We start from the raw sequence: 27,613 nt of genomic DNA on the forward strand, positions 1-27,613 counted from the left end.
CCTGTTAATCTTTATACATACGTAGAAGGAGGGACCCATCTCAGCGGTGTACATGACAGCTTTCGGGATGTACCCAACCTCCATTGGCTCCTCGGTGGGTTTCCTCAGCAGACACATCCGAGCTATGTGGCCCCATTCCCCGCATTCAAAGCATTGTGGGCCCTTCATGAGTGGGAGATCCATTCGTGGAGGTCGGGGTTTTGTGAAGGTTGAGGGCTTCTGCTTCTTCTTTTCTTGTTTAGGAGGAATGTTGCCTTTCATGTTTTTATCAGTATCCCAAGCAAAAGTCCTGGGTTGTGCTCGGGAATAGTTAGTGGCCATTTCTATGGCTTGTGCCACGGTTAGTCCTGAATGTTGTCGTAGCCATCTTTGTGTTCCGTAGGGTAATGCCTCCATGAACTGTTCCAGTATGACACTGTTCATGATTTCTTGTTTACTTCTTTGTTCGGGTTTTAACCATTTTTCGGCTGCCATCTTTAATCTAAGGTAGAGAGTTTGGGGTTTTCGCCTGGGACACCTTTTTCTTTACGGAACCTTACCCTATAGGCTTCGGGGTCTAGACCCAGGTGGTCAAGGATCACTTCTTTTATCTCGGCATAAGGTGTATTCCCAGCGTGGTTGGCTACTTGATAGGCGGCCTGTGCCTCCCCGGACAAAAGCGGTGCCAAGAAAAAAGGCAATTTCTCTGGGGGCCACCCGCAGGCTTGAGCGGCTCTTTCGAAATTAGAAAAGAAAGCGTCTGGATCCTCCCCCTGTACATATTTTTGGAGGGACACTCCTGAGGGGTGTGGTCCTGCTCCTCTGCGTTCCACAGTTGTGCCAGGTGTTTGCCTGAGTTTCTGAAAATTCTCGAGGTGGGCGCTGATAGAATTTTTAAACAGTTCCCTATCTGCATCTGTCGTGGAAATCTGTGTTTTTATGGCCCACTCAAGTTTGTCCTGTCCCTCAATGAGGTGTTGTATCACTTGCTCCATCAGAGGTTGCTGTTGGGGGTTGACGGATCCCACTTCTGACACCAGTTGTATCGGGACGGCTGGGGTTTCAGGAAGAGGCTGGAGACGTCGTTTAGGTAATGTGGGTTTTATTTTCATGTACAACTTTTTTTGACGAAAAGTCAGTCTTTCTTTTGCGAATTCCGCGGGGTCCGTCTTGGCTGTGCGTAGGGTATCTTCTTCCGTGACTGGGTGTTTTCGGGGTTTCAGGATGGGATGGAAGTTCCCCTCTCGTGGGTACCGGCAGAAACAGAAAAACAAAAGGACCGTTTTAATATGACGCCCTCGTACTGACTGAAACCCAAAAGGAACCAAGGGAGTGCAAGGACACCTGTGAACTGTGCAATCTCTAACTTGACCAAATGCTCGTGAGGCAGTCGTGAGGCAGTGGTGAAGGGGAAAAGGTGTTTGGAGGGTCGGAAGTCTAAAGGGAGGACTTCAGGAGAGAGACCCCTGTTTAACTTGGGACTACACCCCTCCTCCCTACCCAGCTCGAGAACTTTTCCCGTACCTGTCGCAGCCACACTCCTCCCTTGGGAGTGTGGCGGGGCGAAGCGTGGTCTCGTTGGCCTCCTGGCTCGTCTGCTTCTCGGTTCGTCTCGTCTTCTTCTCTCCGACAACGCCGTTCTCTCCTCGCTTCTTCTCCTTCGGTGATGTCACACGCCGCCTGTGTGGTTTCCGGACTTTTCACCAATCCAGCGCAGCTGACGTCATAGTGGGTCGGGCCGTCCCCAGCATTCCGCGTCCAGTTAAAGGCGCCACACCTATTTTCCTCCGCGTCGACTTGCCAAGGGTCTTGTGAGTCCTGCAGGGAATGAGGTGACGAAACGCTGTCATTGAGCAGCCACCACTCCACTTCTGGTTTGTCTCTTTGAGAAACATGTCCCGCATTACACACCAAGATGCCCATAGGAGCAAATGAAGCTTTATGAACTCAGGAAAATAAAAGCAGGGATACATATTTATGCAAAGAGGAACTTCTGTTAAATTAGCATAATCTGAATGCAGGCCAACAAATCAGGAGATTTGCCATCTCTTAATGCAGGGATCTGCTTTCAGACATACCTGATTCCTAGGCAAAAAAGTTTATGTTTAATAGAAACAAGTTGCACTTTCTGACCCTAACAACTTGATGTCCGGATATACGCAAACCATATTAATCCGCAGAAAGCAAAACCTCTGTTAAAAGTACGCAACCATATTTCTTAAATTGGACTAGCATGGCCTTGGAGCTCTGCTTCCTGCTTTGCAGCAAACATTGCTGTTTAATTTACCTAATTGAGACTTTAGCTAACATGGCACTGATGGTCACAGCTTTTCAGTTTGCCTCTCACTTTTATGGTTGGAACACATCCCTCAGATCATCGGAGATGAATCTGCTGGTGGTCCCTTGTGCTAGAAGGGTACGCTGGGGTAGTAGAGCATTCTCCATTGTGGCCCCTAGACTGTGGAATTCCCTTCCTCTGGAGATCAAGACCCAACCTTCTTTGTCCCTTTTTAAAAAAGCGCTCAAAACCTGGTGCTTTATCAAGGCCTACCCACAGTGAGAATATATTTGTATTAGCTAGCTTTTATTTGGTTAGGCGCCTTGACGCCCATTGGGCTTAGTAGCGCTATATAAATTTGTTTTCATTTCATTTCACTCCATCTGTGGCTTGGTTTGTACAATTCAGCGTTGACAGTCTAAGGGTATTTATTTACAGTCAAGCATAGGAGTTGTTCTGTTAGAAACTGGTGATTATCGAATTTGATTATTTTTCATCTGTGTAAGAGATGTCTATCCTCTTCAAACATTTTCATAGTTTCTCCTTAGTGGCTCAGAATTCTGATGACTGAGTTTTGTGTCAAATACATAGTTTAATTTTATATGGATCTCTTAGTCACTTATCTTAGGTTCATGTAGAATAAACATATCCGCTCTACCATTTACTGATCTTTGAAGGTCACAGACTACATTTAAGTCCCAGCCTATCCAGTTCAATTTACCTAATTATAATTCAACAGTGGTGATTCTGCACAGAGCAAAGTAGTTTAATACTCTGCATGGATTAGGCTATAATCCCGGCAGCTCAGGGTGTTTACCAGCCGGTTAAAGACTCGAAGCGAAGCTGAAGCCTGATGCACGGTGCATCTTGAGCTGCTGAGATGGGTATTATCTGCAAGCAGAGGGTCAGTCTGTGCCTTATCTGGCCTAAAGCCAGATGGAGATTGAGACCAGAGACTGGAGTATTGTCTAGGCCCTGACTGGCCGTAGCAGGCACCGGACGTTTCTCCGGTAGGCCGCCAGGGTGGGGGGCCGGTTTTAGACCCCCGGGGGACTGTTTTTGTTACCGGGAGCTGGCACAAGGCATCCCTTCCGCTAGCACCCCCCTTCCCCCATGGGCTGGCCAAGCTCTTTGCCAGAGACGGTTTCGGTTGCCAGTCCAGTCCTGGTAGTGTCCTAGAAACAGTCGGGGTCTCTTCTGAAGTTAATTAGGGACTATGATAGGCTGGTCCGTCCAGGAGGTGGGGCCGAGGTGGCCAATAACAAACAGCAGGTCAGATCAGGCCCTCTGACTGTTTAAAGGTGTGAAAGTCTGAAAAACGAGGGCATCTTGGCCTTCTTGGCACTCTCTTGTCAAAATGCTAGGTTTGGTGAAAGTGACACCATACGCCAGTCGCGGCTGATTGCAATAAAGAGTGGCAGGGCGATGGGGCAGCAGCGGAGGGGGGCGGTTAATAATAAAAAAAACCTTACCTGATGCCGATGGCTGCCTCGAGTCTCGCCTCGGTGTTTCTCTGCTTTCTGCTCCCAGCAGTCCCTGGGACACCACCTGAAACTGCCCATCCAATCCCAGCACTTTTCTCACGCTGCATAAGAGCAGCTCAGGGATTGGCCTGATAAGGCTGGTTTAATGCTTGCTCAGGCACAGGAAGTCTGTGCCATTTCTCCACCCGGCTGGAGAAACCGAACTGCACATGTCTGTTTGGCTGACCTAAGACGTCTGCCAAACTAACATGCGCACATTTAAGTGCACTCCACTCCTCCTACCTCCCTCCAATGGCCTGGCCCGCCCCTCCCTGCACACACTTGACTCAGCCAGCAGCTGAAAAATAAAACAATAATAAAATAGCATTTTATTTTTCAGCTGCTGGCTCTGAACCAGTAGGGTGACGCTCCTCGGCCACTGCAGAGGAGCCGCCACTGCCATACACCCTTTGACCTCTGATGAAATAACAGTTTTGACGTCTTGTCCCAAAACATGAACCCCAACAACTCTTTGGTTGCCACCAGGGGGTCACAAGAGGCAAGGAGTGAAATCTGAACAAAGAAAGCATTTCTCTCAGAGCCACTGCCTTCATGGAGCCTGAATCCAGGAAAATCTAGGGCAAAGCCAGGGCTTTCAAATGGCATTGTAAATTTGAGCAGTTATGTTTTTTTATCTAGGTTTTTTATGCAGAAAACACTTGTAGCTGTCATACATGGATTTGTTGCAGGTGGCATTGCAGGTGGATTGGGTACCAGCAGCCAATAAGGGTGTAGGATTCTCACCTGGGTAGGATTAGGGTGACGCATGTTTGATTTCGCTTATATAATACTTTGAGATCAGGACTGAGAAGATTGCGTGGAAATCAGGTGCTTTGACACATGAAGCTTTCATACAGCAAGTAGCTGAGAGCTGTTTGATGGGATCCCTGTTTGGATAAAATTATATGTATAACATACTTCTTGGAGCTTTCAGCCAGCCCCTGTTAATCAAAATGCCAAAAGGCTGGCAGCCTATGCAGACCTATTGTCTTTGCTAGTGCTTGTTTTTTATAAACTGTCCCAAAAGACCAGTGGGCAGGTGCAATTTACTTTTTTATTCGCACACATCAGCACTATGTGTGCCAAGTTCTTTCCATTCGTATGGGACTGCGCCATGATTTGTGCTGTGCACAAACACGTATTCTAATGGAAACAAGCATTGACAAACTCAATGGTACTGTCTTTTGTGTATTGGAAATGTGTTTTCAAGCTTCCGAGAAAAGGTGTCACGTGGCCAGCCACAGACCAAATTTCCATCACACATAAAACAAGCACCACTCACAGACAAACTTTTTCTCGCACGGGCAAAACACAGACAGCATAGCAGAAACAGTGCAAATTTCTGTCACAAACAGGACTGGTACTGCAAAGCACATGCAGCAGCAGTGCAAGCTTCCCTCACCAACAGGGCAGATACAACGCAGCACATGCAGCAGCAGGGCAAGCTTCCCTCACCAACAGGGCAGATACAACGCAGCACATGCAGCAGCAGTGCAAGCTTCCCTCACTAACTGGACAGGTACAGAGCAGCACACGCAGCAGCAGTGCAAGCTTCCCTCACTAACTGGACAGGTACAGCGCAACACACTCCACAGCAGTGCAAGCTTCCCTCACAAACGGCTGGTACAGCGCAGGCTGCAGCAGTGTAGGCGTACCTTGCGAAGAAGATAGCTGAAGCCCTGGCTGTATCAGGGTATGCATCTCCCACAAAAAAATATGTACAGCACAGACAGTAGCAGTGCAGGCATCCCTCACAGATAGGAAAGGTACAGCACAGCAAGTCGCAAGGCAAGCATCGCTCAGTAACCGGGCAGTGACAGCACAAGCATTAGCAGTGCAAGCTTCCCTCACAAAGAAGACCAATGCAGCACAGGCTGCAGCAGTGCAGCCAGGGCCGGACTGGGAACCAAAACTGGCCCTGGCAAAGAGCTCGGCTAGCCCCCCTGGGAGCGGCGAGCTGTTTGCCAGGGCCCGTTTCGGCCGATTTTGTTACAGGGGCCGATTTTGCTGCTAAGCTGCAAAAAAAACGGCCTTGTAACAAAAACGGCCCCCAGGGCCCAAAATCGGTCCCCACCCTAGCGGCCCACCAGGGAAACACCAGGTGCCCGCTACGGCCAGTCTGGCCCTGAGTGCAGCCATCCCTCACAGGCAAGAGAGGTACAGCACAGGCAGTTTCAAAGCAAGGATCCCTCACCAACAGGGCAGGCACAGTGCACACATTAGCAGAGCAAGCTTCCCTCAGAAACAAGGCAGGTGTAACAAAGCCAGTAACACAGACAATAGATGCATTAGCTTCCCCCACAACCACAAGCCATGTGCAGCACAGAGTGTAGTATTGCAAGCTTCCCTCACAAACAGGGCTGGCTGCAGCAGTGCAAACTGTTCCTCACAAAAGGGACAAGTGTAACAGAGGCATTAACATAGACACCAGCTCCACTATCTTCCTTCTCAACCCGAGGCAACCGAAGCACAAGAAAACAGCATTGCAGGCTTCACTCACAAAGGGGACAAGTGCAGCACAGAAAGTAGCATTGCAGGCTTCCTTCTCAAATGAGACATGTGCAGCACAGACAGTAGCGTTACAAGGTTCCCTCACAAAGGGGACACGTGCAGTGCACACAGGAGCATTGCAAGTTTACGTCAGAAAGGGGACAAATGCAGCACAGACAGTAGCATTGCAGGCTTTCTTCACAAAGGGGACAAGTGCAGCACATATAGTAGCATTGCAAGCTTCCCTCACAAAGGAGGACAAGTGCAGCCCAGGCAGTAGCATTACAGGTTTCCTTCACAAAGGGGACACATGCAGCACAGACAGTAGCAGTGCAAGCTTCCCTTACAAAGGGGACAAGTGCTGCACAGACAGTAGCATTGCAAGCTTCCCTTACAAAGGGGACAAGTGCAGCACAGAAAGTAGCATTATGAACTTACTTCACAAAGGGGACACGTGCGGCACAGGCAGTAGCATTGTAAACTTACCTCACAACGAGGACAAGTGCTGCACAGACAGTAGCATTGCTAGTTTACCTCACAAAGAGAACAAGTGCAGCAAATACAGTAGCACTGCAAGCTTTCCTCACAAAGGAGACACGAGCAGCAGAGACAGGAGTATTGCAAGCTTACCTCACAAAGAGAACAAGTGCAGCAAAGACAGTAGCTTTGCAAAATTTCCTCGCAAAGGGGACAAGAGCAGCACAGACAGGAGTATTGCAAGCTTATCTCGCAACGGGGACAAGTGCAGCACAGACAGTAGCATTGCAAGCTTCCCTCACAAAGGAGACAAGTGCAGCACAGACAGTAGCAATGCAGGCTTCCTTCTCAAACAGAGACAGGTGTAACAAAGCCAGTAACACAGACAATAGATGCATAAGCTTTCCCCACAACCACAAGCCATGTGCAGCACAGAGTGCAGCATTGCAAGCTTCCCTCACAAACAGGGCTGGCTGCAGCAAGGCAAGCCCTCTCCTAATAACCAGGGTGTGTGCAGCACAGGCTGCAGCAGTGCAAACTGTTCCTCACAAAAGGGACAAGTGTAACAGAGGCATTAACATAGACACCAGCTCCACTATCTTCCTTCTCAACCCGAGGCAACCGAAGCACAAGAAAACAGCATTGCAAGCTTCACTCACAAAGGGGACAAGTGCAGCACAGACAGTAGCATTGCAAGCTTCACACAGTAAAACAGTAAAACACACAAATATGTTCTAAGACAAGATAAAACCTGATGCCATGCCATTTATGTTGCATATTTAAAACTATGAAGTCGTTTATGCATCATACAGCCTGGTTTATATGACCTCACTATATAGTAACAAGGTGCGGAAATGTAGGCGCTTGAAAACAATATCACACAATTTAGATAGGTAAGCATAATAAAAATCTCACAGTGGGCAATTTGATAATCTCATCATATCATCTCGAAGGAAAACGTAACTCTCTTTTATTGCGTGCTATTTGTATAAATACCACTTGGCATCAGTGACAATTTTATCAAATGGATTCTGGTTTGTTCAATGACGTCTTCTGAAGCGACATAAGTAGCCGACATTAGCCGGTAGGTTGTTCGTAGTGAAATATTACCAAGCACTTTCAGGGCACTTGGATACTTCCCCACGGGTTTTAAGAGGTTTTTTGGTGCAATTCTAACATCAAAGCAACATATATATTACCTGTGAATCATATCATCGCTACCGTTTCCACTGGTGGATCTAAAGAGGTACGCTTACTTCCGGTTTTAGAGACACGTGGTGCAAGGTCCATCAGATTCAACAAACACAAGGGTCCTCACTACCGGAAGTGTGGTAGCACACCTGTGGTACTTGGCGGAGTGCTCCATTGACCCGGATACAATACCGGCGGAACCCGTGCTAGGTTTTCATCTGTGTCATGCAGTGGATGCTGCATCCAGCCATCCCAGCGATGTGATAACTTGCTGTCTTACAGTTGTATTGTGTTGTATTGCAACATTTATATAGCACAGACTACCCCGGTATGGGGGAGCTGAAGTGCTTGCCTTCTTGGGTAGCATGCTACACCGTGCAGGGTGTGTGGTTTGCAGGGTGCAGTCTTTGTTTGATCCTGCGTGGGAAGTGTTTCCATGTCATGCGTGATGACCATGAGGTGCGGTTACTGTGTTATAGGATGCTGCAATTAGCGGTTTGATGGATGGAGACGTGTGAGAGGCAGGCGCACAGTTTACGGTTTTCACAAAGGTGTCTCTTCAGGAGGTGAATCAGCAAACATCTCCCAGAAGACAGACCATGCTTTTATTCATAGTGGGTTCCTGGGTGACAAGTATGGGTCTCCCAAGCACCCCTCCCCACCAGCCTCTCATACAGTGATGTTGGGGTAACCTATAAGCTATTCAGATTTCACATTTTTTTGTCGCTGAGTCAGTCAGTGTTAACAGAAGGTTTGATGGAGATTTTAGGTGCATGTGGATACTCTTATTTCCTGGAAGGAGGCATAACTAGTTATTTGAGCAAGAACTAAGAGCTGCAGCTAATGGCTTAAACATTTAGCGAAACAGGGGGTGGTTTACACCATAAAGATCCACTGTGGAGCAGATGGAGAGCAGGCCTCGGTTGCATCAAGTGGTCCACTAGCAACAGCCTTATCAGATTGTTGCACAGTGTGCTTCTTTCACAAACACAGCCCAGGGTTCAGAATGTTATGTTCCTTCTGTAAGCTGAGTGTTCTAGGAAAAGAACAAAAGTTCAGGACAGGAAGTGTAATAAATGCAGCACATTCAATAGTTCTGCACAAATGTGAGTAATATAAAATCTGACCAGTTTGTTTACCCATTGTTGCCATATCATTAAGGAATTCCAAACTTCTCTGACAGGTCTCTGAGAGCCTGTCAGAGTAGGGGTGCCTCTGTGCTTTGATGGAATGTAGAGGACACAGCTTCAGGAAGGGTTGAGATGGCACAGGAGGTGGTGGCCCGGGTGACTGTTGGCAGGCTATTTTGTTTTTATATTTTGAACAGAGGAGAAGCCATGTTATGTATGGCTCCCATTATTCCTCTGCCTTTACATAGCTGCTTAAAGCATGGGAAGATGATTTTGGGGCCATACAGATATAAAATTATACAATGGTAAAAAGGGAATATACTGGATGCGTTTCACCTCTGGGTTCAGAGTGACATCATAGACAAGTCGAATTGTATTTTCAACACTCAGTACCACCATTTGGTAATTCATACCTGTTATTCAGTGTGAGACACATGCAATTCTTTATATTATACTAGCAGCCCGCCCCGGCGTTGCCCGGGGCAGAAGGGGGCTGGGGGCATCATTTTGGGCTTTTGTGCAGTCCCGGCCGGGCCCCCGCCCGTCCTGACAGTGCCTATACGGGCCCCCGCCCGCCCTCCCGCCCCGACATTGCCTATACCGCCCCCACCTGCCTCCCGCCTCTGCCTTACCTCAGCCACGCTCCGGACTTCACCGCCACTCCCGGGCCCCCGCCCGCCCCGACATTGCCCGAACCACCTCCCGCCTCGCCTTACCTGAGCCGCCGCGCCACTCCTCGTCACCGCTCCTCCCCGCCTGTCGTCATCACGCAGGTGTAGGTCGCGGTCAGCGCTACGTCGCGGCCGGCGCTAGTTTTAGGGGACTACTTTGTTTTGAAATTTTTATTTTTTAATTTACGTTTTATTTTTATTTTAAGTCGCCTATGTCTATCTACACACCCTGAGGATTCCAACAATGTATTGGGTGTGTGGATTGGCGCTGTGGTTCCCGTGTTTACCTTGCCAAAAGGTTTCTGTTCTCTCTTTATACTAGTAGTATAGATGAAATTAAAAAGAACAGATGATGCATGGAATGATGAGCAAATCAAACATTCACCCCCAGTCACAGATCTGGGTTTAATTCATTGTTTTTATGCTCACCACGCCACCCCAGTTTGTACCCAGTATATGCAAATCAGTCTCGATTCTGCTCCCCATGGGAACAGTCCTGCCTGAACTGCCAAGCCAGGACCTCCCAGGACCGGAAACAAGCATCCTGGTATCCCCCCTCATCAGCCAGGCTAGCTTGAATCCAGTATTACATTGAGCATGGGAACAACGCCTGGCATACCCTGTTTGACAATGTTCAGCATTCCATCTATCATCTTTTTGTGTTGCTATTATATGAAAGTGGCACCCCCTGATGGTGCTGCTGAAGCCATAAACCATTAAACATATGGAGGGTTATTCAAAGCTGGTTATTAAGACATCAACATCAATTTCTTAAACGCCAGAAGCATCAGAACTGAGATCAGGCTGCATGGAGCACTGATGACATCACAAAGTTCAGTCACTGTCGCACTTTTTGTGCCCCCAGGCTGTTTCCTGTTTGCTCCTCAGATGTGATGGGAAGGGCAGAGAGTGAAAACTACAGAAAGTAAAAAAAGCCCTTTATATAGCTGTGTTTTGATAGCATTGTGCCTTGCTTATAATATATTTTAAGGAGGCTTTGGGTCTACCCCTTTCAGGCATTGGCTTTGTTCAGCCACCCCCTTTCAGCTATCAACTTTACACTATGTCAGGCACTTCTGGGCTCAGCCTAGTGCAGTAGTCATCTCTTACCCAATCTTGGTTGTTTAGGGTGTATCCTTCCGCCTCCTCTTGGGTGCTTGCACTGTACTGCTTGAGGAAATACTACAATTGTAGCCTTCTCCGTCCGCTTCTGCTGGCCCACCTCCCTTGAGTTTCACTCGAATGTGCTAACCCAGACCTGTTGGTGTTGCCAGTGGGTATTACCATTTCTACCAGTTGCTGCCTTCTTAACCCATGCAAGTAGCAGTAGCAGCCTAAGTGCCTCGGGTACCAAAGTCCGAGCAAGGGATGACAGGTCTTACCCTGTAATGACAGGTTAATACTCGGCATAATGGAAGATGCCGGATGCTTAGGAAGTGTGCGAAAAACAGCTCCTGTCAAAGAAAATACATAACATTTAGCTCTACAAGACAAACTCTGTAGGGGCCACATGTCCTAAGGCACACAGGAAAGTGGATATAAACCAGAGTGATGAAACTTAGGATACTTGTAGAGAAGCTCGTGCACAGCAAACAAAAAAAACATAACGCGAAATGAGATCTTCCATAAATCAAGGTGAAGATCTTACATGGTGGAAGAGAATGTAATCCAAGGAGAAGAAATGCTAGGTAGCGGGTGTGAACATTATAGAAAGTGTACAAAAGCTATACAATAAGACATAGCTTAATCCGAGATGAAAGTTCTTACACTGGGGATAGGAATTTAGCACAGTGGCACAAGATGTGAGATATTGGAAGAGAATATCATGCAAAGGGAAGAGATCACACATAATGAGAACAAATGTTACCCACTATTAAAGCTCTTCTACCAGGGAAGGGAAAATGAAATACTGTGAATTTTATTTAATTGGATCTCATGCTGGTTATCGTGTGAATCAGGCATGGGACCATCCCTGGTTTAGTCCAGTGCTTCTCCCAGGGCTCACATTATGTAAATGTCTGTGTCGCAGCAAACAAATGAAACGGGCCGATAAGGTACAATGTTTGCTAGTTATACAATAAGGAACAAAACATTCATTTTGGTTTCCCTTTCAAGATTGAAAAATGTATTTATTAAGTAAGCAGCAAAACAGTGCGAACTGAATTTGCACCATTTCCACCTATGTAAATAATTGTTGTGCGGTGGGACCTGTATTTAAAATAAGTAGGTTGATTGCCCGAGGGTGGCAAACAAGGCACACTGGAGCTGGTGTAGGGATCGCCCATGGGATCTTAGGAAGGAGTCTTAACCTGTAAAAATACCAAATAATCATTATTATCCGTGTATGTGGTCTGCATACTTTTGGTGCATGCTGCTAACGTATGAGTAGCGCTAGACTGCATACCATGCATTGGAATACTGTTGGAGAGCACACTCTCTTAAAGGAGTGCGCTATCCCAGATGTGGGCACTCTTAAAGGTGTGCGCTGTCCCAGAAGTGGGCACTCTTAAAGGTGTGCACTATTCCAAATGTGGGTATGCCTTGTGCCTGGGTAGAAGAGCCTATGTGCACCCGACCCAACCTATTGCATTTGTTTGGTCCTAGAGATGAATACTTATTGCTTTAACAAGTGTTTCAGCTCTTGTCCAATTGTAATAGCTGTACCATGGCAGGTGCACAAAGCAATGCTAAGGTGTGTTCATGACAGTTTTTCTACCTCCAAAGTTTGTCATAATAGAACCCTGACTATGGACTCACTTAAGCGCACTGATGGAAGAAGGAGATGTGAAGGGGCTCAGTACTGAAGAAATTCGACAATTCACTCAATTGCTTTTCAGAAATGTATTGTTGCTATTATTTATCATAACTTCATCATTACAGAATGACAGAGATTTCACTTTGGTGATGCCCAGGGAGGGATCTGTCCTATTACATTCTCCTTCAGCCATGGTGGCACAAAGTCATGCCCAAGAATTAAGGCAATACAAGAAGAAAGCACCACCATAAACACCATAATGGACACCAGTCAGCCTCGTTAGAAAGATCCAAAGCCCCACAATTGATTCCACACATAACAGTGCCGCAGTAAGACCATAAACCAATCATGTTCCCGCCAAACCAGGATGTGGACAGCAACTGCTTGCGTCAGGAAAGGGGCACGTCCTACCTCACCAAGAATTAGATCACTAATTGTAAGCCCCTCCCCCTTCAAGGAGGCTTTAAATACACAACAGTATCCACAAGTTCATCCCTCCTTCTCAGCCATGAACCCCAACCATTCCTTCTAAGAATGAGACATTTCTACCTTCTCCTTCATGGCATTCCAGTGTTTTCCCAAAGCCAGGGTGATGGCGAAACGTGTCAGCCTACTGTCCCTCTCTAGTAGTGAGAAAGAAGGTACCCTGGATTGTGACAATGCCACCAAATGTCGACCCAGAAAGAGAGTCGGAAAGCTCACCTGCTCCCTGCATTCCCACCACAGTCTGCATGATCTTCGCCTCGTCGAAGGCAGACTGGAGCTGTGGATGGTCATTACACGCGACCTGGGTCCGATAAAACATTTATACTGTGCTTTCCTGCCCCATCCTAGCCTAAATCCATCAATAGATTCCCAAGATCTGCATCCAGTTTGACTCTGATTCTAACTACAGTCGCCTGTGAAGCAGGCACAGTCAACCTATGGAGCCCAGAATTGCATCTACACCTTGACCTCAGCTCTTCAGTCATTTTAGTTACTAAGGCCCCTATTAGGATGATGGGCGGACTTAGTCCGCTCACCATCCTATCGGTCATTGGGACCGCCTGCCATAAGAGCGGGGGTCCCGTGGGGGGTATTAGGATGTGCCCGCCACTGTGGCGGGCGCATCCTGCATTTTTAGCATTGTGGCGGGCGGTGCTCTCAGCACTGCCCGCCACAATGCTAAAAATGCACGAATGCATTTGCATTAACAAAGCGGCAGGCACCTTGCGGTGCATGCCGCTTTGTTAATGCAAATGCAGGGGGGTACCACATGTACCCCCCCCCCGTGTGCACCCCCCACCTCTCCTTCACTCTGGGGGCCCGGCCCCCGAAGTGAAGACCGCATGCCTTTCCGTGGTGGCATCTGTTTTGGCCCATCATAATAAGGCTGGCGGTGCCACCATACTAAACCTTTTCCGCCCCAGCCGCAAGGCGACTGTGGCCGAAAAGCGGCGGATGGTCTTTCTGTCCGCCGCGGACCCCCCAGCCATCCTAATGTGGCGGGGGGTCCTTTCAGTGCGGATGGCGGGCGGATTGCTCCCGCCAGGCCGGCGGTGGCTACCGCCAGCCTGGCGGGGGCAATCCGCCCACCATCCTAATGTGCCCCTAAATGTTCTTGGGGGGGTTTGTGGAAACCCTCACCATATCTTCTTGATGCCTCTACCTGTTCCAGCAAAAGCCAGAAACATCCTTCTATTCTATACATCTAAATCGTCAGTCAGCAGATCGGCTAAATTGCCTCTCCGCCTACATGTCACTCTATGCCTTTCAGCTTGTGATCTGCGCACATGGGGGGATTTACTAAGAATGCATGCCGTGTTTGCGTCACAAAAATGATGCATATAGGTAAACAACTTTTTTTTTCAATTTACTTTCCAGTGCTAAACTTGTTCAGCACTGGAAATATTGTGAAAGTAGCGCAAAACAGTGCATAGTGCTGCTTTACATTACTTCGCGCCAAGGGGGCATACCATGGGTGGAGCATGGGTGTTCCATGCAACCACCAAAGGTTTCTGACACTAAACCCTATTTCCTTAATCAAGGAGTAGAGTTTCAAACATTTTGAGTGAGCATCACAAGTAACGCTAACCAAAACAATTTTTTTTTCCTAATTTACTTTCAGGTTCAGAACTTCTTTTGCGCTGTAAAGTACCCTAATAGTAACGCAAAGCAGCGCATAGCAGTGCTTTGCGGTACGTTGCGCCAAGGGGGCATTACATGGGTGGTACATGGACGTTTCCATGCGACCACCCATGCCTTTTGAAGCAAAAGTCTATCTACAAACAATAGTAGACAAGGTTTAGCGCCAAAAGGTAACGCCATCTGAAAGGAGGTGTTATCAGGAGATGTTTTTATTTCTGCTTTCTTTTCCCTTCCTGTAGAAAACCTCCGCTAGACTCAGGCGCGTACCTTAGCGCAATGGCGCTAAGGTGTGTGCATGGCGCATGGCAGCTGAAATCTGCGCCGGTGCTAGGGAGAGGGGAGGAAAGAGCCATCTCTGTAGATATGGTGCTTTCCTGCTCCCTACCTGTCAGGCAACACAGTGCAGCATCTTTGGGTGCTGTGCTGTGTTGCGGGACTTCTTCAAAAATCTATCCCAAAGTAGAAAGGGTTTAGCATCAGAAAACTGCACCCTTTTGAAGTAGGCAAAATGGAGGAGAAATGCTGTAATTTCTCCTTCCTTTTCTGACTTTGTACGTGTGCTGCACTTTACAGCACACGTACAAAGAGGGAAAAGGGTTAAAATCCGTCTATGCTTAGTGTTTTGTACTGGAAGGATACCCTTCCAGTACAAAACCTATGCTAGACTCACGGAAACACCCTTGCACTATGGGGAAAAGATGTTTCCTTGGCACAGGGCAGCTGATTTCAGTGCTGGTAATTGTGAAAGGGGTGGAGGGTGCCATATTTCTGTATATATGGCGCTCTCCTCCTCTCTCCTTTGCACACATCGCAGCATTTGTGGCTGCTGAACTGCACTGCGTGAGTGAGTGGTAAATCTGGCCTACAATATTTCCACCAAGTGGGAGTTGAGGGAAGCATAGTGCAGACTGTCCTCCTCGGTCCATATTCACTTTTTAGTCTTCAATTGTGGCAATGTCCTGTGTTCAGATCAGTTCCATACGTTGAGCAGGAACTTTAGATGCTCATGCTTCCTGGGCCCGTTTACGTCTTCAGAACGCATGAACAACATGTTGTGGCTGTGTTGTCCCATAATAGGATCTCACATCTGGGGCTTCCAAAGCTTACATGCAGAGTTAATAGAATAGACCTTGGGCCGTTGTCTTCAAGATACAAGCTCCCCATCAGGCCATCCAACCTGGAGAAAAAAGAAAGTGCTGCATAGAACCATCGGCATCACCAAAGGTAATACGACCTGCTAGGTAGGGCAGGTAGCCTTGCTTTCCAGTGAAACCAAGGCTCAACCAAAAGTCAACTGATTTCTTCAGGTCCTGAAATACTCCCAATATTTTATAAGAGCACCACATCCTTGATATTCTGAACCCAGACCTTCAAGTACCTGAAACTGGCAATCATTACTCTCATGCCCTGAGTATGAGTTGTGAGAATTAGGATCGGCTATTTACTGGCCCTGATAAAACCTCTGCTGATGGTGAGATAGTTACTTGGAGTGATAAGTACCTCCTCCTCTGAGATTTAAACTTGGAAATAAGGTCTCTGATGCTCTTAACACACTGGATTCTGCATATATTGCTTCTTTGCCAGGACTTTACCCCTCATAAATTTCAGCAGGTCTGACCAGGGAAAGGCTGCTAGGGGAAATCTGCCAGGGGAAAACAGTGGTGGTGTCTTATTTACCACACAACTCAGACTTTTGATCCCTGTGCAAACAGAAGTTTATGCAGGGTTCGGAATTTCACCCCAACCTCACCATCAGGGGCCTTAGTGGTACATTTATGAGGTTGACACGGACATCAATATCCACAGGAAGCGACATTGATGTATTCCAGTTAGTTGGCACACAATGCAAAACTTGTCTGAGTTCCAGCAGAAAGATAGCCACCATGTAATTTACTAAGGATGTCACTCACATACAAGCATTGGTATAGCCAATAGGTCTCACCTTTGGGGCCTTATAAGAGTTTAGCTATGCAGGATATTATCCAGGGTGGTGTGCCACCAGGAATTTTTCAGCTATACAACAAATAAACACAATGATGGACACATGCATACAAGTGTGCTCAATAGACTATGTCATATTATGTGCTGTAATATGTTTAGGGTGTATTAGTTGGAAAGGAAAAGAAAGCAGAGCTTAGATTTGACGAACAACCTGTTGACAGGCGGTGTTTTGTGTTTGGTAAAGGAGGGAGGAAGTTTTAAGTAGGGGTGGAAAAGTGGATTTACTCATGGGGAGTCTTGTTGGTGTTTGGATGTGTGACGTTCTAATATTTGCGATATAATGTTGGCAGTTTGGTGGTTGGATTTGGGACAGAGCTGCAGTGTTGTATTTTAGATTTTTGCTATGACGCAGTGATCATAGTCAGTTGATGGCAATGTTTGGTATTTGATGTGGAAGGGGGAAAAATAGGGGGTCTTTGTCTTTAACTTGGGTACATTGCAGGACGTGCCACAGCTTGTGGTGCTTTAGAAGTATGATGAAAGTACTAACTAAAAAGTAAAAAGGTAAGACTCGGGATAGAAAGACAGACGATAGGAGAGTACGGGGACCGAAAAAGACAGAGCCGGTATGAGTGCCAAGTGACTAGGTCGATGGTGGCAAGACAGGGAAACCAGAAATCAGGAACTCGGTCAGCAGCATCGATCACCCTCTACTCACCACTGAACTATTGCCCGTCCTTCGCACCCATGCAGAACGGCATGTGCTAACACAGCCGAACACAAGCGGTCACTGCCCGGTTCGTGACGAACGCCTCAGGTGATCGACAGCAACCAGGTTCAGTCCACTCCAACCAGGCAAGCTGCACCCACCAACTGGTGTAGGGAGGCTCAGACAGAAGCAATTGTGGACTCCATAGCCAATCTGCAGTTTGGAATTCTATGCGGAGTACTAGGATTGGCTAAAGTCCTTCCAGTGCTCCAATCCGAGGTAACCGTACACTGCGGTATTACCGCCCACTCCCAGACAACTCGGAAGTGCTACAGTTGCAGGAAAATGACATCGGTTTGAAGATCAACAACTGGCGACGGGCAGTAGATCGAATGCCCGGAAGGTCTGCTTAAGTAGCGAGCAACTACTCTCAATAATGTAGCTCTCCTGTAAAGCTGTCAAAACAAACTGGCCCAAGGCAATGTGTCATGTTTTGCTGTGAAATATTTAGAATGGCAGGCAGGAGAAGTCTTTTAAAACAAGAGCAGTCACGCGGCCGCGAAAGTGAAAGCGACCGCGCTAATTGGAAACATGATCCACAACAGATGGCACCCTGCACGCCGCTCCTCGCTCCAGCAAGCTGGAGGCCGTGGGAGTAAACATTTATTGAAAAAGGTGGGGCATGCACCCGCCTTTGGCCAATTGCGTGGCGTAATTTTTGAAAGCCACACACAAAGGCCAATACAATGTTTTGAAAATCTAAAGCCACTGCACGAGTTTACTGAAAGTCTGGAGTGAGTCCGAGAGGCCCTCTCCTAGAGCAGCGCATGCGCGCTGCGCTAGGCTCGACCTAAAAAGGACCTGAATGCTCTGCACTGCCTAAAGTCCACAAGACAAAAGTTACTTGACTAGGAAACTAAGAAAGCTACATGCCAGTTACCCAACAGCAAAGGCGAGGACTAGAGGTAGGAGCCGACAGCCGTTTTCAACTTACAGGACTCCATCAGCGCCCGTCCTACAATCTAGTTCATTTTATTTATTCTATATAACAGTCAATGATTTGTCTCCCCCTTGGTAAATTGTTAAGCACCATATATTGCCAGTCAATAATATCGGATGTCTTTTGGGTACAATTAAATGTTTGTTACCCCCAGGGTCCATTTCCCTTTGCTCCCAAACCCATTGATTCCTCCCCCAGCTGCTCCCCCTATCCGTTTCTGTATTGGTCCCACACCGCTCCTCTCCCAATGCAAAAGTTTGCTCAATTGATTTAGGGGCCCAGCAGCTGCCACTTGCTGCTGCGCTGCTCCATTCTCAATAAAAGTACTTTCACACAAGTACAAATGTTTTTTTTCAATTTACTGATGTAAGTGGCATTCGCCATGTTGGAACAGTACATAATATTAAAAATAAAAAAAATGGCACCTGTATCATTTCGTATGTGCATGCATGCGTGGTGTCACTTGAACATTCATACACCATCACTCATACATATGGAATGCTGGGACCACCAACACCAGAGTGCTTGGGCCTTTTTTTTTTTGTACTACAGAGACACCTTTCTTTATCCAAGCACACATGAAGTTCTTTCTGTTCAAACAAAGCCTTTCTTCAACACTACATTATTACAAGATTCTCTGAGCATATACTTACAAGATTTTCTGCCTTGAAAAAGCCCTTGGACTGCCGGCCACACGGGTGAAACATGTGGCGGCTGTTCTTTTTGGTTTATCTCTGACAATAAATAAATACAGAATAATATATTGAAAACATACATCAGACTTTGGGATTTCTTACCCCAGGAACTTACATACATACATTAGGCACAATCCTATTGTATGTTCAAAACAATTGCCTTTTAAAAAAAATATTTTTCTTTTTTTTGCTGATGGTGCACAGCATCAGCCAATAGCATTTCTTAAGGCAGATACTAAATGGCATCGGTCAACCCATTGGCAAAGCTAATAGGTAAAAAAAGATGAGACCTATTTGGTTTATCAGGGCTTTTATATTTAACGGCACAGCAGGGGAGCAGATGGAGATAAAGCAAGGTAAATCTTGATGGAATTTGTATGGTAAAAACACATTATTCTGAAGTTTTGCACATTAGATGACTGACACACTCGGTACTACCATGTTCCCCCTATTCTGAGATCTAGAATAAACTTGGAATGATGTGGTAATACTGCACTTGATACACATAAGACCCTCCAGTATCTGTATTTTGGGTGTGAAACTACTGCCTAGGATTTCCTTGGACCTTGTAAAGAGGCCCCTGTAAGTCAAGCACTGCTCAGTCTTTCCATGTGCAGGCGCTGACATGGTGCAGCACAAGGGTAAATACCAGAGGATGCTAAGCTGACCTTCCTCCATACTGCACATCCGCATGCTTGGCTTGTGAGACATGCGTTCCTTCTCCAGTACCGCAGAGCGTCCCTCGGGAGGCCTGCTTGCTGAGGGCTGGTGCACAGATAAGAGCTGAATTTCCAGTTTGTGGACACTGTGGATTTCCCAGCAGCTAATCTGCCAGCATGCTGTAGTCTGAGGGAGCTGGTAGCCATCAGCCTGCCAGAGCGCCTGATCTCAAAAACCCCATTTATAGGCCCAAGGAAATGTCCCAGTTACTTACCAGTAATCTTCTTTATCCTTAGTCCTACTCATCCTCGTCACCTTCATTACTTTTGAGACATTCCTCAACTCAGGACAGGAAGATGAACCGAAAATACAGACATTAACTTCGCCACCATAGTGGGCACTGTAAGAGTATACCCTACCCTGCTTTCTTCCTGATTTAATATAGCCAATCGAAGGGCAGCAGTCATAATTACTGTGACGAGGATGGGTAGGGCAGAGAATAATGAAGATTACCGATAAGTAGCCGGGGCACTATCCCTATGTCCCTCGTCCTAGTCTAAGTCATTACTTTTGAGGAATACCAAAGTGAATCTGGCCTTCGAGACTGACAAGAAATAACTGCATGTGTTACATAAGACAGTGAGGGTTACAAGGTGTGGGAGCCGCGTGTCCTTCATACCTCACTGTGCTATGTTAGAAGAAATACAATTTATGAAATGCAAGTAACAAAATTATCTGTGTCTTAAAAGCAGTAACCCATTTAACCTTTACATAAAATAAAAACCTGTCATCTGCGTGTAACATAATGTGCTTTGCAGGAGACATATTAACCCTCTAAGCTACTTTGATTCAAAACTAGGACTAGTCAAAACACAGATCTCTCCAGCAAACATGTTATCCTCCAGAGTTATCTTACTATTATTATTATTACAGTCACCACTCCTACTTCTCAGTTCTACAGTTAATGCACGCCAACATAGTCTATTAAGTTGAAACAGGACTCAAAGTAATGTGACCCCACCCCAACCCGTAGATACGTTAGTGATTAATATGAGTGTGAGATGAGTCACAGGTAGCTGCAAGAAAGACCCCCCATCCTTAGCCCAAGAAGCTGCAACACCACTTATAAATCTTCCATGGATGGTTTTTGGAAGCAGAGTCTCGGATACCATGCAAATACTAGAGCAATTGCATCTACAGATTGAAACATTAGATGACTTACAACCCTGACTCTAACCTTTAAATGTTAGAAAAAATAGTTAGAGTTTCCACAAGGTCTACAATGTTTTAGGTCTCCAACTTTTCTGTAATAAGAGCTAATTATATTTAATGAATATCATCCTGAGCTACTGTTATTACTGTTGTACTATTAAGCATATTAGACAACATTACATTAGCGACCACCCATACAAGACTACAGAGACCACCTCAGTGCCACAGACAAGGTTGCCACCAGTAATTTAAAAAAAGGCTTTATCAATTTAGAACGCATCTACATGGGTAGTACATAATAGACATAGCTGTAATACCCCTGGTACCAAAGTAATAATATGATTCAAACGTCTCCCTGATGTTGCATGAATTATCAGTCCTGTATCGTCTTCAAATATATTTCACAAAGTCTATAATATTTTTCAACACATCTGCTTATGAGTTCTGAAAATCCACACATTTTCATCTCCAATAAACGCCTTTCAGTTTTGGTATAAATATATTAATTCAACCTAGGAAAAGCTTTTAATTTAGAAGGCTTGGCTACACATAGTAGAACTACTTACAGATAGCTGGAGAGCTACCAGTAGCTCAAGAGCTACTCATTGGAGAAGCCTATTTTCGGTAGATTAACACTGTCCTCTTAATATCCAGTAAGTGACACAACGTGTCCTCTATAGAACAGGAAGCAGGAAAAATATATAAACCATTATCTCCTGATCCTGGTGAGCCATAGGAGCCACTTTAACGCCTTAACCGTGGTAGTTTTTCCACCGCGGTGCGGGCGTTCTGAAGAGTGGGCGGGCTGTGTCGGCTGTTGGCCGACGGCAGCACTAGGGAGGTAGCACACAAGGGGTTAAGAATGAAAGCAGTGTTAGGTTTCAACATAAACCCATCATCCAAAATGCTAATGAATTGAGATTTACAAAACAAAGCTCCAAGTACACCTTTCCTTTTAGCAGAAATGATTGCCAAAAGAAACACCACCTTTTATTGTTAAGTATTGTATCTCCACTGAGTTCAAAGGTTCAACAAGCATCCCCTGAAGAGATCTCAAAACTAAAGGCAAATCCCAACAAAGAAAAGTAGGCTGAACCACGGGGCTGGAGACAAAACACACCTTAAGAAGTCTCAAGGCAAGTTCTTCGCCCTGACCCATACCACAAAAGCGAAGCATTGATAGATAACCTTAACAGTCTCCACTGCGTATTTACCTTGAAATCCTCACACAAAAACAGAAGCATGGCAGAGATATCACAGTAAATAGGGGACCGAGACTACGGGCCAGATGTACGAGAATTAGCATGCACAAACGGGTTTGCGACCCGTTTGCGCATGCTAATTCTGATAGGGCCATGTACAAATACTATTTTGCGACTCGCAAATAATTTGCGACTCCCAAAATAGTGTTTTTCGACTCGCTATTAGGAAGAGGGTTCCCTTACTAAAAGCGAGTCACAATCCATGTACCAATGTTTTACGACCGCAATTGCGATCGCAAATTACTTGCAAATTACCACCCTCTTCAAGAGGGTGGTAATGCAGTCACAAATGGGAAGAGGGCCCCTTCCCCTTTGTGACTGGCGCTGAAATATTTTTTAGGGGCAGACCAAAAAAAAAAAACCTTTATTGACAAGCATTCCCAGAACACTGGGACACTTTGAGCAGCGCCTGTTCTTTGCTGCATTTGTTCGCAGCAGCCACATGCAGGTGGGGAAGGGGTTTATCAGATGCAAGCTGGGCCCATAACAAAGGCCGAAGTTTAGAGGCCATCAGGCCTCTTTTTGTTTGAGTCTCCTGTCTGTGCTATCAGGAGCCTCACACCTAGATACAATAGAGGGGAAGCAAAGGCATCACTTCACAGGTACTTAAGAGAGAAATGCTTTTGGCTTGTGTATATAAGAGCTATATATGCATGCACTATAAGAATGCAAGGACTGTCAGATATGTTGATCGCCCCAGTATGTACACGAATAACAATTTAAATACCACTATTTTGTTGTATTTCTTTTCTAGGGATTTAGCACTACGCAGTGCTAAAGTGCAATATATAAGATATAAAACAAAATAGTGGTATTTAAATTGTTGTTTGTGTACTTGTGATGTAAAGTGCTCTGACGCCCTGCATTGGGATGAGTAGTGCCACTATGCATCCCAATGCAGGGTGTCAGAGCGCTTTATATCACACAGATTATACATTGACAATATATCGTATGTGGGTACATCAATATAAAGGATGTGTTACATAAAACAGTGAGGGTTATAAGTTTTATGAGCCACGTGTCCTTCATACTTCACTGTGCTGTATTAGAAGAAATACAATTTAAGAACTGCAAGTAACAAAAGAATCTCTGTCTTAAAAGCAGTAACCCATTTACCCTTTACATAAAATAAAAATCTGTCATTTGTGTGTTACATAATGTGCTTTGCACGAGACACATTAATCCTCTATGCTACATCGATTCAAAACTAGGACTAGGCAAAACAGAGATCTCGCCAGCAAATATGTTATCCTCCAGTGTTATCTTACCATTATTATAATTTCCTGAGATTTAGCTGGGACACAAAGAACTCTGCAGCAGGTGCCTTAACCCCATAAGATATTTTAAAATACAGACATTTTAACCAATTGAGCACAACAGATTTATTGCCATATTTCTCCTTGTTGCCAATTTCTTTGTGGCAGGGTTTAAAAAACACATAAATGTATAAGTAGAGGCCAAGATTTTGCGTATGGTTTGCGTCAATATTTTGGCACAACCCCTTACCAAAATCTAGTTTGTTAAATATTGTAATGCGCTGAAATGTACTCATGACAGACCTGCTATATATATAGAATGTCTTAAGATCTGATGTCACTTCCTGAGTCTGGGGTTGTGATGCCACTTCCTGTTATATAACATGTGATGTTGCGTGCCGTGATGTCGCGTGCTGTGATGTCACTTCCTGTTATGTCACGCGCCATGATGTCACACGCAGATGATGTCACAACCATTCTGCCTAACTTGTTGAGTCCCCACACTTCTTTTTTTAGGACTTGAGCCCTGGCACTAGCCATTTTTTGCCAATGTTGAATAACACTAGCAAAGACAAAAGGTGAGAAATATTAGCTTAGCCAATACCTGTTTCATAAAAGCTATGCATTTGCGAACCTGGTAGACATAAGCCATTGATCGTGTCAGCTGGAAAACCTGGCTTCCATTATCTGCTAATGGCTTCCAAGCCCACTATGCAACTTTCCTTAGGCAGCCTCCGAATGCGGAAACAACATAGCATTGATGGCTCTTCATAGGTTTCCCCATACCCTGTGACCCTTACCTATAGCTGAGATGTGAAACATGGACAGCATGAGGTCTCTGACACTATTCATGAATTGAGATAAAGCTCCCTGGCCACTACTGAAGAGCCGAATAGATCGATAGAAGGCGGGCATTAAGTACATTTCTTTACCGTAATCATCGGATAGCCTTCCATATAGCATTCGCACAACTCTTTTCTAATTGAAATTATAAATGTAAAATACACACAGAATTTATGAAGTATGTACTAGAGGAGGAATTGGCATTTAAACCCTGAACGTGGCTGAGATGATTATATAGCAACATTATAGTATCTAGTTAAATAAAATACAATCCATTTTTCATAGTTGGTGTTCTGAACTCACATATTTGAAAGTGCTTTTGCATGCTATAATGAAGAAACAAGATTTTTCGTTAAATACAATATTTGCCTAAGATCACTTAATTTTAACAGAAAAGCTTTAATTTATCCCGATTTTCTGGTTTCAATTTATACAAATCAGTCAGTGAATGGGTAACTATTTGTCTTTCCTTATGTTAAGGCTTTGTTTTCACCTCTGTGCATTTTGTCTGCAGTTTTCCTTAGGGCAAACTTGGAGAGCTTTACAGGAGCACTAGTAACATTAGGTCACATTAATTGTTTATAAACATAGGGAGATTGTGCTTTGCCGGGAATCGCAGAATGCTGACCCGATGCCGAGACCCGAACCGGGTTCCCCAGTTGCACAGTGGGCAGCTCTGACCGTGAGGTCAGAGGAAGAGTTGCAGCCAGAAGCCAAGGGGAAGCCTGGCTCGTTATGGGCTCGAGGCTCCGGCAGGACCTCGAGCCGAGCCAGAGCCATGCTTCAGGCTCGAGCTTTAAGTGGCTAGCCGGCCTCTAAGGGCCATCTTTTCAGCCTAGTAGTCGCACGCAAGCAAAGCTCTCTTCTCACAAGTTTGTGTGATTGTAAATGCATTTTATAGCGTTTAAGATCCCTGACGAGGCACTCAGTGTTGAGTTTCACTAGAATTCGTTTCCTTCCAGTTCAGGTATTATTCCGCGGTGCCTCAGAGCAGGTGTTCAAACCCACCTTCCCTTATGTCTGTGACCTTCCATGACCTTCCAGGCCCAGTCTCTCCTTTCCTCTTACCTTCCTGTGCTGATGAAAATGGGTTGAAGGCATTTTTCAGAAGCCTTGCACGCTGCCCAGTTCAAAATGAAGGCTAGGCAGCGAAGGCAACAACACCCTGTCCCATCTGAAATGCTCCATTTCTGGACCGTTTACATTGACCTTGCAGCTGATGGGAAAATAGATCTTTTTTGCGCCTTGACAGACGTTCCTCCCATTCCTGAATGTAAGTAATTCATCTCAGAGGAGCAGTTCGGTAGAACGTGCTTTAATTGCGTCACCAGCCGGCGCTCCTCCCTGGCACGAGCTGCAATGTGTAATTCACCGCTAAATGGGAACTCTTTTATCAGGTTTATGTCAGAGATAAATGCTTTGCCTTTATTTCTGAGAGGAGCTAAAGCAGCACACAGTGTAAACAATAATAAACCTATACCTTATACGGTTAAATTAAGTTGAAACAAAAATACTTCCTAGAAAAATATTACAAAGTTAAGGGAAGGCAGAGCACTCTATTTTAATGTTATCACCTGCTTCAATTGACTTAGAAAAGAGACAGATTCCAGGAGAGGCAACCACACGCATTAACAAATTAAAGTTCTGGGAGAGCCCACAGAAGTAACTTGACAACAGTGAAGTGCACAGCTCACCTGCCGCAGATTCCTATTTCCCATTTTTGCTTTGGGTCTGCGCTTCAACGCCCAGATACCGCTTCGGGGTTTTTTCGTAGCGCTATATCAAGTTTTGGTACCACAATATAACATAACCTAGCAGCAGGCTTTGCAGTTTTCCTCACCTCCTGGTTTGAGGTCAGCATTCAAGGTGGGCTGGCTATCAAGGCTATCAAGGTTAAGCAGAGTTCTATGAAAGTGCTTGGAGAACCGTCTTAAGCATACCATTGCTGTCTCAGCACCTTCACAGCACTCTGCAGGGGCTTCACTATTAGCCCATCTCCAAAATAATCATGCGGGGCAGCACCTCCTCGGCTGCAGGAGGGGCTGGGGTGGTGGAGTCTGGACTTCGTGAATGAGGTAACACGGTGAGTGACAGAAGCCACATGAAGACTTGGTTTGATTTTGGCTCAAGGTTCCAACAGGACCTCGAGCTGAGCATTAGCTTGGGATTTGGCTGAAACCTTCAGTGGCTCGCCCACCTCTAGTGACAACTAGAACACTTTTTCTGCATGCCACACAAACCCGCTGACCCCTGTGGGTCCATGACACTTCTTCTGGGGGCAGTCACTGTTTAGAAAATAAATAATATTAGTAGATTAAATAAAGTATATATACATAAAAAATCTAAACCTAATTTTGAAAATTGTAAAACACTATATAAATGTGAAGTAATTTGAAATTGTAGGATAAAAATTAAGTTGGTATCCTTAGCTTGATTTGTGGGAGCAACGCAAGTGGATTCTAGTACGAACAACTGGTGGCCTCAATTGAAGCCCTGGTATCTACTCACAAAAAGAATAAGCATAAGTAGCAAAAACAGACAAAGTGATATGGTGAAGTCTAACAGATTGCTTCTTCGGTCAGAAATAAAAATCCTAGAAATACTGTTGCTGTCGTCTAGGTGGCACTATTTACGCTCTCGCTAACTGCTGGGTGTCACCATTCATTCTCACTCCCCAGGAGCGTCAGCACTACTCTTGCTGCCAGCTGGGTGACACCATTTACAATCTCCAGGGGAGCTGACAGTGTTCTCATTGCTTGCTGGGTGATACCATTTACAATCTCCAGGCGAGCTGACAGTATTCTCATCGCTTGCTGGGTGATATCATTTACAATCTCCAGGGGAGCTGACAGTGTTCTCATTGCTTGCTGGGTGATACCATTTACAATTTCCAGGGGAGTTGACAGTATTCTCATTGCTTGCTGGGTGATACCATTTACAATCTCCAGGGCCAGGGAGCTAACAGTATTCTCATTGCTTGCTGGGTGATACCATTTACAATATCCAGGGGAGCTGACAGTATTCTCATTGATTGCTGGGTGATTCCATTTACAATCTCCAGGGGAGCTGACAGTATTCTCATTGCTTGCTGGGTGACACCATTTACAATCTCCAGGGGAGCTGACAGTATTCTCATTGCTTGCTGGGTGACACCATTTACACTCCCAGGGAATGCAGGCAGTACTCTTGCTGACTAATAGGTGACGCCATTTATACTGCTATGGAGTGCCAGTATTACACTTGCTGGCTGCTGGGGGGTACCATTTACAATCTCCAGAAGCACCAGCAGTACTCGAGGTGCTGGCTGGGTAGAAACCTTTAACCGCCCCACGAATACCCGTAGCACTGCTACTGGATGCCACCATTGGCACTCCCAAGGAGGGCCGACAGTACCCTCGATGTCTCCTGGGTGGC

General features: G+C 45.8%; 1 protein-coding gene across 2 annotated transcripts in view; it reads left to right on the forward strand.

The window, feature by feature from the left end:
- The window catches only part of ARK2C (arkadia (RNF111) C-terminal like ring finger ubiquitin ligase 2C), a 206,823-nt gene that overhangs the window by 132,530 nt on the left and 46,680 nt on the right, over positions 1 to 27,613 (forward strand). The window lies entirely within an intron of this gene.

The sequence above is a fragment of the Lissotriton vulgaris genome, unplaced genomic scaffold, assembly GCF_964263255.1.
Source record: "Lissotriton vulgaris unplaced genomic scaffold, aLisVul1.2 SCAFFOLD_1186, whole genome shotgun sequence".
Classification (NCBI taxonomy): Eukaryota; Metazoa; Chordata; class Amphibia; order Caudata; family Salamandridae; genus Lissotriton; species Lissotriton vulgaris.